The sequence below is a fragment of the Trifolium pratense genome, linkage group LG3 (assembly GCF_020283565.1).
Source record: "Trifolium pratense cultivar HEN17-A07 linkage group LG3, ARS_RC_1.1, whole genome shotgun sequence".
Classification (NCBI taxonomy): domain Eukaryota; kingdom Viridiplantae; phylum Streptophyta; class Magnoliopsida; order Fabales; family Fabaceae; genus Trifolium; species Trifolium pratense.
Genome location: NC_060061.1, coordinates 39,622,790 through 39,635,190, shown reverse-complemented (window position 1 = coordinate 39,635,190; position 12,401 = coordinate 39,622,790).

Below are 12,401 nucleotides of genomic sequence, written 5' to 3'. Positions count from 1 at the left end.
TCCGGTACAGTTTTGTCCTGTCCTGTATTATCTTATTCTGTCTTGTACTGTTCTGTCCAGTTCTTGCTGTTTTACGAATCAAACGCACCCTTAAGGTGAATAAATGATGTGTTTTAAGTTTGAACTCTAATTCATTACATATATAATATGATTTTCTATTAACCGAGTTAATCTCTTTAGGCCAGATGTATATTATTTCTTTTCTCAAAAAATTTATACTGTATATTTTTTAGCATCGATCAAGTGACACGACAGTCAATTTTTCAAGTGGTTAGCTACATGCCCACATGTGTGTAAAATGAACATGAACGACATTTAGGTCTACAAGAAAACTATTTTAAAAATAACTCTAATGCACAAAAAATAAATTTAATGGAGAAATAAATTAAGAAGAAGACTTACATAGACACAAACCCAAATATATTTTATTTAGGCGCACATACACTAATCCATCAAATTTAAACAAAAATACTATAATCACATCAATCAACATCATTTTATTTCTTTTTTCTTTAATTTTGTTTATTTTGTGAGTGTGTCTAACATCTCATATTTATATTTGTGCCTAGAAGTTTCCTGGTTTATATTTTAAAATATATATATATATATGGGGCCAAATTGTTCTTAACTATTTTAGACTTAAAAAAGAGGGGGGGGGGGGGGGGGGGGGTTAAATGTCTCTTATGTTTTTTTAGATGTGGTTATTTTAATTTTAGATGTAGTAAATATTTGTTATGTTTGTTTTAAGGAAAATGTTAAAATGTTTTAAAGATATAAAAAGTTATTCTTTTTTGTCATTAATTTTGTCATTTGTTTTTTTTATTAGTATATTTAACTAATGCCCTAAGAACACTGTTTAAAATGACCCTTATTTTAATACTCCCTCCATGACAATATATAAGCAAAAATTAACTTTTTAAATTCATTGCATATTTAATGTATTTGTCTTATAATATAGACCAAATACATTAAGGAAAATGTTAACTTGTGCCCTTAGACCATCTCCAATGGTGTAGTACCTATTAGGTACTCATGATACTTATTAGGTACTACCATTGGAGCAATACCTATTTGAGTACTTAATAGGTACTGGTTCTACAATAAGCATTAATACATATTTTGTTTTTGTGGGTCCTATTTATAAAGAAGTATAGTTATTGGTGATATGTGTTATTGGTAGGGCCTATTTTGAACTTTTAAAGAGATGTAGGGTTGGAGGGATTGAGTACTTATTAGGTACTATTATTAAAAAATTATAAATGAGTGATGTGTACCCGTGGGGCCCAGCTAACATGACTCATACATTAAATATGCAATGAACCTAAAAATGTGATTTTTACTTATATATTGTCATAGAGGGTGTATACTATTTCGTTTCTGTGTTTCCTTTGAACTTAATTGTAGATATATAAAAATTGTTTAAAGAAAATTAATTTATTTAGTCCTAATTTTAAACCAATGTGGGCTCACTTCTACATATAACTAAGGACATGGGATATTTATTAGTGGGACATAGGTTAAGTAAAGACTACCTGTCCATGTTTTAAATTGGATTAAGATAGAGAAATTAATATCAACTGTTTCTGTTCAGCCATTATAAGATGGCTTAAATGTGATTATTGAATCAAGTTGGCATGTGATGGCAACAATTAAGATATGATTTCTCCTTGTAACTACTGATCTAGAACTTGAGATCAATAATTCAAATTTCAAACCCTATCAATTAATTTTAGGTTCATAATGTCGATTCACATTCATAGGTTCAAAATTTCAAATATGGAAAACGCTAAGTGCACTTATAACACTGGTTAAATAACTAAAAATAATTGTACCAAAAAAAAAAACTAAAAAAAAAATAGTAAAATTATCTTAGAATTTGTATAAGGGTCCGTTTGGTGCGCAGGATATGATAGTGATAGGATAAGATATAAAACAGGATAATGATATAATAAGATATCAGCAAGATAACAGTTATCCTCAGTTATCCTATCTTGTGTTTGGTGCACACAGGATAACAAACATGACAACTATTATATCATGTTTTTAATACATAGTTGCTCATAATAATATGATAGATTATATAAAATATTTAAATGACAAAATTACCCTTGTAAATCAATTGTTATTTTTTTAAAATTATTTTGTAATACTTTGAATTTTTTTAAATAAACAATATAAATAAGTAATCAAATAACTTTATATAGTTTTAAATAAAAAACATGAGAAAATAATAAAGTTTAATTTTGTATATGAATCATGATCAAATAAATAACCCAATGATATATACATGTTAGATAAGCTAAATAAATATATGATATATCTCATACGTAAATAATAAAAATACCATTGCAAAATAATTATATTTAATTTCTTATAAAATTTAAATTAATATCCATATTTTATGATTTTTTTAATAATTAGTTTACTTTAAAATATTGTAATTTTAGTATAATTTTAATTTTTTTAGATTATATAAATTACAAAATTACCCTTGTGAGAAAATCACATTTATTTTTAAAAATTAATAATTTTATTGTTAATTTACTATTAAATTATTTTATTATTTATATTTTATTAATTTTCATTTGTTTTTATTTTAAAATATATTTTATAGAATAAATCAGTAAAAATAAATTTTTATCCTATCCTTCTGGTAATCCAGCTCAAATTCAGGATAAAAATTTTAACTAGAGATACATGATAGGATAAACTACAGGATTAACTTATCATATCCTGCTGAGTCATCAAACACTGGACTGAAACAAGATATGATACAGTTATCCTATCATGTCTCTTATCTTGTGCACCAAACAGGAGTATGAGTATACTCCCTTCGTTCCTTTTTTTTGTGTTTGAATTAATCGTGCGCACTATTCATATAATTTACTTTGATTGTAATTTTCTACAAATATATAAAAATAAATATTAGCATAATTATAAGATGTTCAATTTGTCTCGACGAGTATTTTCAAAATATAAAATTTTCATAATTTTTTTATAAAAGATAATTAAAGATATTAGTGATCAAAGTTGTGCATTGACATATGTGCAGAAATGTAAAATAAAAAATAAAGATATTTTTTAAGCCCGTAGACGAAATGACCACTTAAAATTTACTCATAAATATGAGGTTATAAATTTTAACCCCCGATGAAAGTTTTAACCTAACAATATCAACATTTAGGTTAAAATGACAGAATATTAATATTATAAGAGGTAAATCAAAATTCGCTAACATTACAAGAAGTAAATGCTATTTAATCTTAAAGATTAAAACTATATGTAGGATAGTGGGGACCAAAATGTATGATTATTAATTTATTATTAAAGGACATAGAACAAGATTTTGAAATTTCATGGGGTTAAAAATGTATTTAACCTTTTTGAAAATAATTGTTAAGTTTTTTTTTTTTTACAAGAAATAATGACTTTTAGTCATTGTAGTTTTGGATTAGCTCGTATTAGTTGATGTTAATTTGAACTAATCACAGTGTACATGCTAATATTTATCCTAGTCTCTAGAATATGACATAATTTTATTTTATTTATTATAATATTATCCTTAACAAAATTTCCAAACTATGGAAAATAGAAAACGACTGGTTCATAGATTAAAAGTCAATTAAGTCTATAAAGTTGTAACCCATTGAAATTGAACTTTTGACTTTCGTAGACAAAGACTACTTAACATTGGCTATGAGTGGCATTTGGTGAAGTTTCAGTAATGCACATGTTTGACAAAATAGAAAACTTTCATCCAATGGTTATACCATAACATCAAAACTCATTATAAGCAACAGCTACTAATTATTTTTTTGTTACTTGCAACACAAGCATATTAATTTCATATGTTAATCCTATGTGAGTGAGGTTCTTAACACAACTTGTTTGAGGTAAAAGTTAAAAGAATTAAGAAGTTAAAGGTTTAAATAATGAAGATGGAAAATATTAACAACTAATTATTAATTAATTTTAATAATTAGAGCTTTTTTGTTATTATTTATTTTGTTTTTGGTGTATTATAATTTATAAATAAGTAAATACTGTAATATTGTTGTGTTTGATATGATATTAAGTAACAATTTAATATGATGAGTAGATAAACCATTAGACCAGTCAAAGATAAGTTTTGCAAGACCCAAAATTGGTCTGTAAGTTTAGGTTATGCAAAAAATTAATGTAGGTTAATAAATTTAAAATTATGAAAAATTAACTAGCAATTTATTATAATTGTGTAAAACTTTTAACATGATAGTGTGTCACAATTTAGTCAAAAAAAATGATAGTGTGTCACAATTAAATTTATGATCATCTCTATTCTTATTAATTATATATTATTTTTTAACTGCATTCTTATTAGTTATTCCCTCCATCCTCGATCTTTAGTTGGTTTAGTGGTGATTGACGCTGAACTTGGTAGGGATGACCACGGTTCGATCCCTCGCAACTGGGATCAGGAGGGTGCTGAAACCACTTGATGCTAGAACTGACTCCTGAAACCAGATTAAACTGGCGGTAAAAGTAATAAAAAATAAAAAATTACTTGAGGGAATTTATCAAAAGCCAAAAAGAAAAAGAAAACAGACAAATTATTACTAATACTTACTGTCAATTTGTTTCACCTACTTGACATGGTTTTCTATGTACTAAAATGGAGAAATTTAATTTTGGGTACTTAAGTGGGTCTCGCGTGTCCACATCACTTATTTATAATTTTTTTTGATAATAGTACCTAATAAGTACTCAATCTCTTCAACCCATCACTTCTTAAAAAATTCTAAACAGGTTCCACAAATAACTCCACATCTCATCAATAACTCTACATTTTTATAAATGGGTCCCACAAATTCTATTAGGTACTATGAGAGAGTGTTTATTTGAGAAATAGTACCGTTTTCGTACTAAAATGTGTTGTGCTCCAATGGTAGTACACTACCATTGGAGACGGTCTAACTTAGAGATTATATGCTTAAAAAAAAAACTTAGAGATTATATATCCATTTAATTACTACGATTAAATGGTTAGATGAATTGGGACTGTTGGAACAAAGTTCACATTGGTGTGTGAATTGAAAATAAAATCGAGTCCCATATCGGGTACTGGAGCATACTAGTATGTTGTAGCATACTAGTGTGTATTTTGAGGAAATAAATAAAATTAAGTCTCACATTTATTTATTTTATTATGATTTATTTTCCATCAATTTGTAACTGACAAGTTTATGGGAGAATAATTCTACTTGATGGCTAACTACACTAAGGAAACATATACTTATTTTCACGTAAGTAGTGGCCTCTCTTAATTTTTTGGGTGAAAATAACAACAAATATAAGAAATCAAGTGCCACAACACTCAAGGAGATTGGTTAATTATATACAAAATGAAATGATCACAAGTGTGGGTAGAGTGGTGATTCGAAACTCTATCTGAAAATTATATTAATAGGTGTGCTTGCATTGACAGTAATTTATTCTAATGAATATCTCATACCGCAATTATATGTTCGAGCTACCTAATGTTCCTTCAGGTATGTACATTTTATTTTACTTGATTTGAAAATGTTCAAGTGGTCATGTGGAACAAGAACCAAAATAAAATTTGGATATGCACATATATAAGTCGTAATTTAGAATATGCATGTGCTGATATTTGTATATAATTTATGCACCATTAGAACTTTGAATGTTTCTTATAATATTGAGTTAACAAGATTGTTTGTTCCTATTAGAAATATGACCGCTACATTTGATAATATTTATGATTAAAGTGCATAAACCTCCTTAGTCATATTTTTAATCCAAACAAAAAGGTTTTTCATGAATGATGTGTTTAATATTTTAGCTAATGCACATAGATTTTGAAACTCGATTGTTAATATGCTTTTGATTGTCAAATTGCTGCTGTTAGTTTTGATGAATTTGTTTTGTTAAGAATTTGATAGCATGAACCTTTTCTATGTCAGTAACATAGATTCTCTTTTAGTTACTTCACTGATTTGAAATTTTGGAGATAAATGAACCTTATTATTATTAATTTGGTTTATATTATAGTGACAAGAGTATCACTAGTTCCATCAAATTGAGAATGGTCTTAGTACCATAGTCCCTGAATGGTCTTAGTACCATATTGGAATGGCCTCAGTGTCATTATATTGATTGATATTGTAGTATCATCAATACATGTGGTATTGTAGTACCACATGTGGTATCGTAGTTCCGTTGATTCATAGATTGAGGTTGTAGCATCAATCTGAGTGGTATTGTAGTACCACTGAATCACCGATGAAACATAGAATGATGTCGTAACATCAATTCGAGTGGTATTGTAGTACCATTCATGAAGGTGTATTCTTTGACCAATTTCTACCATGCAGTAGCATATCGGTATACAGTTGTAACTGGGCTGTTTTATCCTGGGGACGGCGTGGTTGATAGTCTGCTTGCACAATTTTGGGCAGTGCCACGAAACGTCTTAAAGAGAGCGACCTAGTCCGCGACTCAACCCAGTAAACTCTTCGGTGGCTGTAAAAATTATTTTTTAACGGTTTTTTAAATCCAAAAACAACAATTTTAAGACGTTTCTTTCTGCCATGGCTACCGAAGAAATTACTGGTTCATATTATTATGTCGCTGACTATGGCAAACCATTTTGGTTTAAAGGGAATCACTTCAAACATTAGCAACAAAATAAATCATATTTTTAGAACAAAAAAGAGTTGCTAACGTGTTGAAGGATTATATTTCAATTGTATTTGAAACAATTGAACAAATTTAAAAATGATAAAAAGTCTAAAGAAGATGCACTTGAAAGTCTGATAACTTGTCTTCTTTTGAAAGAAAAAGTTGTAAAGCAAGATCAGAAAAATAACGAAGTGTTTGTTGTCTCGAACAACAACACTAGAAACAGAAAAAGATACTCATCACTTTTGTTGATGAATGTTGAGATTATTTTTCATAAATCTTATGGAAAATAAAAGTGATAAATGATGTTCTTGACATGTTTCAATTCTTTGGAATTGAAATTGAAAATTAGTTCAATAAGAAAGTCAAGTAACTTCATTTTGTTATAAGGCACAAAATTTGATTCCCACATTTTTTTAATGAGAATGAAATTATACATGAAACAACTACAACTTACTCCTTTGAGTTGAACGGTAAAGAAAAATAAAATAAAAATAAAGAACCTTTTACCGAGCTAGTTGTTACAGTCATGTTTAATTTCGGCATTGCGTCTCATTAGTGGGGGAATTCAATTAATTGATTGTTTTGTGCTAAATAGAGTGCCTAAGTGCAAGAACAAAATTTACTTGTGAAATTTTGTAGAAAAGACAATTTAACTTGTCTTATTTTTTGAACTTGGAGTAATTTGACGTAGGTTCAAATTCTCAACTCCAAGAGAGTTTAACTCACTAGTAGAGCCTATGAATGTGTATTTGTTGATACACAATTAACATCAAAGCTTATAGGTTGTTGCCTAAATGCTAAAATGGTCATAGAATCAAAAAATGATTTCTATGAAAATGAATTTCTCTTTAAAATTGAGAAATAGTGGGGGCTCTAGTGGGGGCATTGTACCTGGTCACATTCCAGTGATCAGAAGTTGTAATGAGAACATCGAACAAGATGTAATAGAACCTCGAAGAGGTAAGATAGCAAAAGTTGCTAAAAAGTATGAACCTGATTACATGGTTTATAGATTAAAAAGGATCCAACGAACCTCCAAGAAACTGTCTTTCTTGGATGCTGATTTATGGTTGTAGCCGTAAATGATGAGATAGATTCTCTATGTTGATTTATGGTGGTAGCCGTAAATAATGAGATGAATTATCTATTGTCTAACAAGACTTGACATTTAGTAGACTTGCCTCATGAGTAAAAATTGAATGATTATAAATAAATTTTAGAAAGGAAAACAAATATATATCTTTTCAACATGTTTTCTCCAATTACAAGAATAATATCCATAAGGCCAAATGGATGTTATAATTACTTTTTTAAATAGTGAATTGGAAGAAGAATTTTTTATGGAACAACCTAAATATTTTTTTAACTCATGGGCATGAAAACTAAAGTCGATAACTTGGATAAGACTTTGTAGAGTCTTAAACAAGCCATATGAAATGACATGAAAAGTTTGACAATTTGATGATTGTCAAATGAATTTCGAAGTAAATGTAATCTTGGATATTGAAATTATTGATCCATGAATGCAAATTTTCTTAAATCAATCTCACTATGATGAGAAAGTTTTAAAGAAATATATTTACGGAAGCAAATTTGTTTGTGCATACTATACGATCATAGTGTAAAAACTATGGAAGAACACTGGTGAAAGTGTAAGACAATCAGAATATGAAAGCCTATATATGTTGCCGCATTTGATATGTCACTGATTGTACTTGACCCGACGTTGCATATGTCGTAGCATTGCATATGTTGTGGTACTGTTGTGCCGGTTTGTTAGTAAACCGAAGAACTAGCATTGGTATGCTATTGAGAGATTCATGAGATAAAAATGACCATGAATCTCATATCATATTATTATTAGAGATTTTCTGATATTCTTGAAGGATACAATGATGTAGATTGGAATACATTATTATATGATTCCAAAACAATTAGTGACTATATATTTGGAATATATAGTAGAGAAATTGTATCTTGGAAATCAGAGAAACATACTATATTGGCTTAATCCAATATGAAGTCTGAAATGATACCATTAGCCACAGCTAGTGAAGAAGCAAGTTGGTTGCTTGCAATTTGACATTCCTTTATGGAATAATCTATGCCAGATGTGTTGATCCATTGCGATAGTACCGCGGCTATTGCATAAATTGAGAACCGTTATTATAATGGTAAAAGACGTCGATTAAATGGAAGCACAACACAGTGAGATAGTTAGTCTCTAAAGGTGTTGTAAGAATGGGTCATGAGCACGCTGATGAAAAATTTAGCAGATCCTTTGACGAAAGGAATAGCTAAAGAGGAAGTCCATAATACATCTGGAAAGATGGGACTAATTAATGCCTAAATGAATTTCTCATGATGGAAACCCAACCTAAATGACTGGAGATCCCAAGAAATAGGTTCAATGGGTAATAACAAGTTGTGAGGAGTTAAAGATGATCATGCAAGTAAAAATAAGAAAAGCATGATTCCTGAAAGCGAAAGGATGAGATAATAAAACTCTTAATGAGATCTATACTCTGTATGAGTGGAGTACCAAGCTTCAGGAGTACTCTTGATAGACTCACCTATATGAATGTGGAACTGAGGCCGGTTCCTATGGAATTTAGAGGCGAATTCCTAGAGCGTTCATGAAACTGGGATACACGTGCAGGGCCATTAAAGCACGGGCTATAAAGATACACCTTAAGAAAAGGTTGTGTGCGGGTTTGAGAAAAATCCGAGATAGAGTTCAAGACAAGTGTCACTCTTACTAAATCGGGCTCTTACTTGCTATGTAAAGGTTCAAGTCATAGACACCTTTGCTTATGCACAATATTTTAGAAGCGTCCTACGATATTTTGGAATTTTCTTTTAAATTCAAGTGGGGGATTGTTGGAACAAAGTTCACATTGGTGTGTGAATTGAAAATAAAATCGAGTCCCATATCGGGTACTGGAGCATACTAGTATGTTGTAGCATACTAGTGTGTATTTTGAGGAAATAAATAAAATTAAGTCTCACATTTATTTATTTTATTATATGATTTATTTTCCATCAATTTGTAACTGACAAGTTTATGGGAGAATAATTCTACTTGATGGCTAACTACACTAAGGAAACATATACTTATTTTCACGTAAGTAGTGGCCTCTCTTAATTTTTTGGGTGAAAATAACAACAAATATAAGAAATCAAGTGCCACAACACTCAAGGAGATTGATTAATTATATACAAAATGAAATGATCACAAGTGTGGGTAGAGTGGTGATTCGAAACTCTATCTGAAAATTATATTAATAGGTGTGCTTGCATTGACAGTAATTTATTCTAATGAATATCTCATACCGCAATTATATGTTCGAGCTACCTAATGTTCCTTCAGGTATGTACATTTTATTTTACTTGATTTGAAAATGTTCAAGTGGTCATGTGGAACAAGAACCAAAATAAAATTTGGATATGCACATATATAAGTCGTAATTTAGAATATGCATGTGCTGATATTTGTATATAATTTATGCACCATTAGAACTTTGAATGTTTCTTATAATATTGAGTTAACAAGATTGTTTGTTCCTATTAGAAATATGACCGCTACATTTGATAATATTTATGATTAAAGTGCATAAACCTCCTTAGTCATATTTTTAATCCAAATAAAAAGGTTTTTCATGAATGATGTGTTTAATATTTTAGCTAATGCACATAGATTTTGAAACTCGATTGTTAATATGCTTTTGATTGTCAAATTGCTGCTGTTAGTTTTGATGAATTTGTTTTGTTAAGAATTTGATAGCATGAACCTTTTCTATGTCAGTAACATAGATTCTCTTTTAGTTACTTCACTGATTTGAAATTTTGGAGATAAATGAACCTTATTATTATTAATTTGGTTTATATTATAGTGACAAGAGTATCACTAGTTCCATCAAATTGAGAATGGTCTTAGTACCATAGTCCCTGAATGGTCTTAGTACCATATTGGAATGGCCTCAGTGTCATTATATTGATTGATATTGTAGTATCATCAATACATGTGGTATTGTAGTACCACATGTGGTATCGTAGTTCCGTTGATTCATAGATTGAGGTTGTAGCATCAATCTGAGTGGTATTGTAGTACCACTGAATCACCGATGAAACATAGAATGATGTCGTAGCATCAATTCGAGTGGTATTGTAGTACCATTCATGAAGGTGTATTCTTTGACCGATTTCTACCATGCAGTAGCATATCGGTATACAGTTGTAACTGGGCTGTTTTATCCTGGGGACGGCGTGGTTGATAGTCTGCTTGCACAATTTTGGGCAGTGCCACGAAACGTCTTAAAGAGAGCGACCTAGTCCGCGACTCAACCCAGTAAACTCTTCGGTGGCTGTAAAAATTATTTTTTAACGGTTTTTTAAATCCAAAAACAACAGGGACTGAATAATGTTATTTTTAATTTGGATGCTAAGAGCGTTGTCGACAGTTTCAACACGACAACACATGATCTATCTTATTTTGGGTTTATTATTAAAGATTGTAAGTCTTGTTTACTCAATTTATGTTCAAATTCGTTGGTTGAGTTTTCTAGGAGACAAGCTAATATGGTAGTCAATAGGTTAGCTAGGGAGCGCATCTATATATACGGCTAGTCCTCGTGTATTTGATTTGATGCCAAATTGTATTGCTACAGATATTATAAATGATATAAGTTAAGTTTGTTATCGTAAAAAAAAAAAAAGTTTGTAACCAGTATATATGAACACTCCATCCATATAATGATTTTGGAAAGTTGATTTGAAGCTTTCCACGTGCTTTGATGAATTTATACAATCTCCACTAAACTTAATTTATTTAATGATTTAAGAATAAATAATGATACAAGAAATTTAATGTTTCAAAAGTTAAAATGCACAAATTAGCATTTAATAATTTCTATTTTTGCTTCCTTAACATGTGCCTTAAGGGCACAAGTTAACATTCTCCATTTTGGTATATCTTAACATGTGCCCTGAGGGCACATGTTAACAAGACCCTAGAGGGCTAATTAACCACTTGAACGCTTATAAAAAAAAATAAATTCTTAGTCAATTAAGACTCTAAGCTATACACATTATATATATATATATATATATATACACATTGAGATTATAAGATTAAATTTCGTTGAAGTATATTAAATGAGTTAAAGTCGAACATTGATCTTAATTAATCTAATGTGGGCATCCAATTCACTTAAACTCCTCTTTACGGTCCAACAAATTCTTATTACTTCAGCATATGACGAGAGTCCCAAAAAACTAATTCAATAGGTAGGAGAATTTCATAGTTTAAATACCACATTGATCACTTTGATATACTCAATGTAAGACTCCTAATATTGACACGTTTTTTAAACGTTGACGTTCACGGCAACTTAAGCATATACTATAAGAGTTCAACCAAAAAAAACTAGTTCAATAAATAGAAGAACCTATGGTTTAAATATGTATCATATTAAACACTTTGAATATTTGATATAACTGAGTTAACACTTGACACTCAATATTAATAATAATACATCACATCTGAAATTTGTAAATGATTTGTTAACCGTTGTCGAAAGAAAATGACATATTAACTTTAGGTGAAAGCTGGAGTGTTTTAGACTTTTTATCTGGCTTGTGTATTAAGTTTAAAAATCACGGTTTAATTGTCCTAATGGCAATATTGGAGTGTCAATAGATGGATATTCCAATTATAC